Below are 6,207 nucleotides of genomic sequence, written 5' to 3'. Positions count from 1 at the left end.
TTCAAACGGCCGTGGTCAAGGTATGTGACTGCAACGGAACGCAGTATTGGGCGCGAGCTCTGCTCGACTCAGCATCACAATTGAATATTGTGACAGAACGACTAGTACAACGTCTTCGACTCCCTCGCATCAAGGAAGTACACTCGATCGGCGGTATTGGTGAGTCGAAAATCATGTCTTACTCATCGGTCATGGTGAGCATCAAGTCAAATTGCAGTGCTTTTAGAACGACATCCAAATTTCATGTGCTCAGCCAAGTCACAAGAAATCTACCGGTAAGTGCAGTCGATCTAACAAGGCTAACCTTACCTCTAAACATCGAACTAGCAGACCCTAATTTCCATGAACCCGGACCAATCGACATGATAATCGGCATGGACCTGTATTATCTAATCTTGGAAGAGGGCCTTTTGAAAATGCAGTCAGGTGCATTGGCAGTACAAAAAACTGTGCTAGGATGGGTCATAGCTGGAAGAGCCACCGTTTGCCAACCAAGTGAGCAAACATCAGTAGTGGCTCATGTGAGCAGCAACCTCGACGCACAGCTTAGACAATTTTGGGAACTTGAAGCATGCCAGACTAACAGCAAACTATCGGTGGAAGAAAGCAAATGTGAACAATATTTTGATAGAACAACAAAACGTAACACCGCAGGTCGGTTTGTGGTTTCTCTACCAACACGCGACGACAAAATTGCCCAGCTGGGCGAATCCAAATCTATTGCTTTGCGCAGATTCCTAGCATTAGAAAGACGTTTAGAAACCAGACCACAACTTAAAGCAGAATATTCACAGTTTGTTTCAGAATATATAAACCTTAACCACATGGTACAAATAACAGAAAACACCACAGGACAAGTTAGCCCAAGCTATTACATGCCGCACCATTGTGTGCTTCGTCCCGATAAAACTACCACCAAGCTTCGGGTGGTGTTTGATGCGTCGTGCTCTTCCAGCAGTGGAGTCTCATTAAACGATTGTTTGATGGTAGGCCCAATCCTTCAAGACGATCTTATGTCTATCTTACTAAGATTTCGAATGCCAAAATTTGTACTCGTGGCTGACATTGAGAAAATGTACAGACAAATTTTGGTAGCTGACGAAGACCGTCCCTTGCAACGAATTCTATGGCGAAATAAACCAACCGATCCAATTTGTACATTTGAATTGAGCACAGTCACTTATGGTACTTCTTGCGCACCATACCTCGCAACTAAAACTCTACAACATCTAGCAAAACTAGAAGCAAATACTTACCCAGAGGCAACAAAGGTTTTAGCTAACGACTTTTACATGGACGACATGCTAACAGGAGTCAATAGTGTAGAGGAAGGGCAGAAACTCAGTGACCAATTATTGAATTTACTTCAATCTGCTGGTCTTTGTCTTCGTAAATGGACATCTAACTGCTCCGAACTACTAGAAAAAATTCCCGTTGATCTTCGGGATGATCGAACTGTTTGTGATCTTGATTCGCCAACATCATGCATCAAAACATTGGGTCTGAAATGGCAACCAACAACCGACAATTTTCTCTTCGAAACACCTGAGTACAGCAATCATGACAATCCAGTTACGAAACGCATTGCTGTATCAGACTCGGCAAAACTTTTCGATCCTTTAGGATTGGTCGGTCCTGTGATAGTGGCAGCTAAAATGTATCTTCAAGAGCTTTGGCGCAATGAAACGTCTTGGGATGAACCTCTCAACCCACCACTACAGAAACAGTGGAGAGATTTTCGTAAAAATCTTGCAGAACTTAATAACATAAGTATCCAACGTTGGGTTCTTTCTCACACGCCTGTAAAACAAATACAGCTACACGGATTTTGCGATGCGTCTGAAAAGGCGTACGGCGCTTGTATTTACATCAGATCTGTATCCAGCGATGATACAGTTACAGTGAATTTACTAACGGCTAAATCTAAAGTAGCTCCTCTGGCAACTTCGCGTAAACAAAAACGAGTTTGTTTACCTCGTTTAGAGCTATCAGCCGCATTACTCTTGGCACATCTGTATGAAAAGGTTTCCGGTGCCTTGAAAATTGAAATAGAACCATATTTTTGGTCGGATTCAAGTATTGTCCTACACTGGTTGGCAGCAAACCCATCGCGCTGGAAAACTTTCGTTGCGAATCGTGTATCGGAAATACAACATCTCACTGCAAATGGAAAATGGAATCACGTACCCGGTATAGAAAATCCAGCAGATATAATTTCTCGCGGAATGGATCCAGCACAGCTACAGCATGCCACATTATGGTGGAACGGCCCGAATTGGCTAAATGAAGAACCTCTGATTTTCCCTACAAAGGTTGCAAGTAAGGTTGAACTACCTAAGGAAGATCTCGAAGAAAGAGTTACGTTAGCAGCTCATTCTATTGCACCGAGTTTCATTTTTAAACTGCGTTCGTCATTCGGCGATTTGAAAAGACTTGTAGCATGGATACTCAGATTTGCTCACAACGCAAAACTCAAAAATCGTGATCAACGACGATATACGCATCTGACCACTGAAGAACTAAACGATTCAATCAAGTGTCTCGTCCGTCTTGCACAACATGAATCATTTGCGGAAGATTTTAAAAATCTTGAAAAAAATGGTTTCGTTGCAAACCATTCCAAATTGAAGTCGTTAAATCCATACATCGAAGCCGGCATACTGCGAGTAGGTGGCAGGCTACGTCATGCAGAAGTATCTAACGATCGACGACATCCTATGATACTTCCATCCAATCATCCCCTCACCGACATGATTGCAATGTTCGTTCATCTGAAAATGTTGCATGCCAGCCCTCAATTTCTGACCACGAGCCTGCGCGAAAGGTTTTGGCCTTTGCGAGTCAGAAATTTAGCCCGAAAGACAGTGCACTCATGTTTGCAATGTTTCCGCTGTCGACCAACATCGCTTCAACAAATTATGGGCGACTTACCAATGGAACGCGTGTCTCCAGCCTTACCATTCGTCCGCACTGGAGTGGATCTATGCGGCCCGATAGCATACCGCTATCCCCATAGAAAATCGCAGCCGCTAAAAGGATACGTGGTCATTTTTGTATGCATGGTCGTGAAAGCGGTGCACATCGATCTTGTTACAGACTTGACCACAGACGCCTTTATTGCGGCCCTACGCAGATTCATCGCGCGCAGAGGTAAGCCTTCATTAATTGAATGTGACAACGCTAAGAATTTTGTAGGCGCATCGAAAGAATTGGCTGTCCTAGCTCAGCAATTCAAGGATCAGGCATGGCAAGGCGACATAACTCGGAAGTGCAGCGATGAAGGCATCGAATTTAAGTTCATCCCCCCTCGTTCTCCGAATTTTGGCGGCCTATGGGAGGCGGCTGTCAAATCCTTCAAAAATCATCTTAGGCCTACGATGGGAAACGCGTTGCTGACCTACGAGCAGCTCACCACGCTTCTAACGCAGATCGAGAGTTGCATGAATTCTCGACCGTTGACTCAACTATCAACCGATCCAGCTGATCTTGACGTTTTGACGCCGGGACATTTCCTGATCCATCGTCCGCTTTCTGCCTTGGCCGAACCATCCCTGGAAGCGGTTCCAATCAACCAGCTGAATCAATGGCAGGAAGTACAAGAATATCTTCGAAGGCTGTGGAAACGTTGGAGTACTGAGTATTTGTCCGGTCTACAACCACGGACAAAGTGGACCCGTCAACGCAACAACATCTCCGTCGGAACAATGGTGCTTGTGAAAGACGATGGTTTACCACCCCTGAAATGGTGTTATGGTAGAATAGTTGAGATTTTTCCGGGAAGTGATGGGAACATAAGAGTAGTTACCGTCAAAACGAAAGATGGTTTGTACAAGCGCGGAATATCAAAAATCTGTATTTTGCCTGTAACCGAAAACAATTCTGTTGAATTCAATAATTCAACCGGGGGGGAGTATGTCGAAGCAAAAGAATACGATGCTAGGAACTAGGGGCGCCAGATGGTGTGAGCGAAGCGAAAATAATACCGAGAACTCTGTATTTGCTTTGTAAAAACAAAGGACAATTGTCTGCGCTAAGGCACGTGCGCGCTTTTGGTGGCCGATCGGCCTTTCTTAGAATTTCATAGGTTAAGCGACAAACCACAGAAGTTTGCTATCATGAGCGTATGAAATAAAAGGGCAGTCCATCTTTAGCACTCGACGCGATCGGTCAAAATAAAAGAATTTTCACAGCAGTCCAAGTTTTAATGTTTAAATTCAAAACAGATGATAAAAAGTGCAACCAGAACGTCAAACGACAACTTTGTTGGGGGTACCCTTTTTACTCTACGGGCCACTAGCTTAGGCGCGCCAACAGCGCTTTCCTCTCGGGTTCCCATTTTTTGCCCTCCTGGGATTATGATCATTTACTCATTGCCTACTATAGGGAAGGTACCTTGCTTCGAGGTCAAAAATGAAGATTTCACCAAATCGTAGTTTTAACCTCTATTTAGTCGTAGGAGCATGGTTTGCAGTGTCCGTGGGTCATATAAGCCCCCGTTTGGGTCATACGTCCCCTCCCCGATGAAAATCGTCATATGACTATAGGCCGAACTTATGAAGCAAAAGTGGTGTCTGGTGGGTTCTGCCGATGATCTTAACCTATGATTTTGAGTTTCCACCCTTTCAAAACGTTTCCTGGAGCAGTACATCACGGGTCTACGGACCCAAAGACTTCGTTGCGATGGTTTCAAGCATAAAAGTTGTAACAGCTAAGGGTTTTTAATACGCGTATATTAAATCCTTGCTTGAAACTAAGCTTCGTTGTCTTTAAACTCTGCAAGACCAATCGAACTTCTTAGGGAAACTCGAAGGATTCACGCTAAGCCGGTGGTGCAGGGCACATAGCGTGATGAAACCGGGTTTCCCTACCAAATGTGGCATATTTTTTCCCTGAGAGCGAAGCTCAGACCCACGTAGGGGAGAGCGAAGTGGAACTTAAATGTTCAATGCAGCAAATGTTCGCCATGCGGATAAACAAGTTGGAATAGTTCAATGTAGTGTAATGCAAACACGAATCGCAAATAACGATACGGGACCCAGAAGCAATTCTGCGGATCCCTCGGGGAGTGGTGAGTTGATATAAATTAGAAGTGAAAATCCAAGTTGTTCGGGCTCCGGCTCGGCAGCCGATACGAGGTTCCTGTTGAGCTTGTTTGTACATCGCGCAGAGGCGCCGTTCGGTTCTAGCAATGATTCCCGCCACCATGTTCCATGCGTGCAGAGATCCGTTAGAGCTCGTTCAATGTGTCCCGCCGTGATTACGAAAAAGTCCAACAGTTGACTTAGTTGGGTGTGCGTCAAGTAATCGCGCAGAGATGCCGATCGGTGCCTAGCAATGTTTCCCGTCACAAGGTGGTATTGGCACCTGTGCAGAGTGGCCGTTAGCAATGTCTCCCGTATCACGGTGGTGTACCATCACTAGTGCAGAGTGACCGCTAGCAATGTCTCCCGTCACAAGGTGGTAGCCCAGAAGTGCAGAGAAGCCGCTGTAGCAAAGTCTCCCGTATCACGTTGGAGTTCTTCCACTAGTGCAGAGAGATCGCTGAACCGTTCAATGTGTCCCGTCGTGGTGTGCTTGTACCGAGCACGTAGGATACACCTTGCTTTGTTGGTTTGGGATAGGAGTGGTCGCGCAACTGCCTCCACGCCGCAGAGTGCCAGTTCGGATTGAAGGTCAACTTTAGCCGTTCAATGCATCAGTCGGTGGGTGTTCAGATGGCATCACAACTTCCCCTAGGTGCTCAAGTTGGCTGGGTTGTAAAGCATGTACACATGCGCAGAGTATCGTGCGTACTAGCAAAGTCTCCCGTCACGGTGGTTACGCATGAGTTCCATGCAGTGCAGAGAGATCGTTAGTGCGTGCAATGTACCAGTCGATGTGTCGTACCGGCATACAACCCCGCTTAGAGGCCCGTCACTCGAAGAGGACAAGAAAGAGTGCGCAGAGTGCCGTACCGGCATAGCAATGTCTCCAGACATACGTTGGGACACCCGACGCAGTGCAGAGAGATCCGCTAGCCGTGTGCAATGCATCCGACGTTGCCTGCTTGTGCAGTCTATCGAGTGGCGCCAACGGACGCTCTGGCGTCACAGAACAAATCTCGGTGGTCACGGGGGACTTGCGCCTCGCGTGATCAAGAGTGTAGTTCGTGTTCAAGCAATTGACTCGAATTCTGGTTGATCCTACCAGTGATATACGCTCGTCTCA

This window comes from Anopheles gambiae, assembly GCF_943734735.2.
Source record: "Anopheles gambiae chromosome X unlocalized genomic scaffold, idAnoGambNW_F1_1 X_unloc_51, whole genome shotgun sequence".
Lineage (NCBI taxonomy): Eukaryota > Metazoa > Arthropoda > Insecta > Diptera > Culicidae > Anopheles > Anopheles gambiae.
This window is presented reverse-complemented; position numbering follows the sequence as displayed.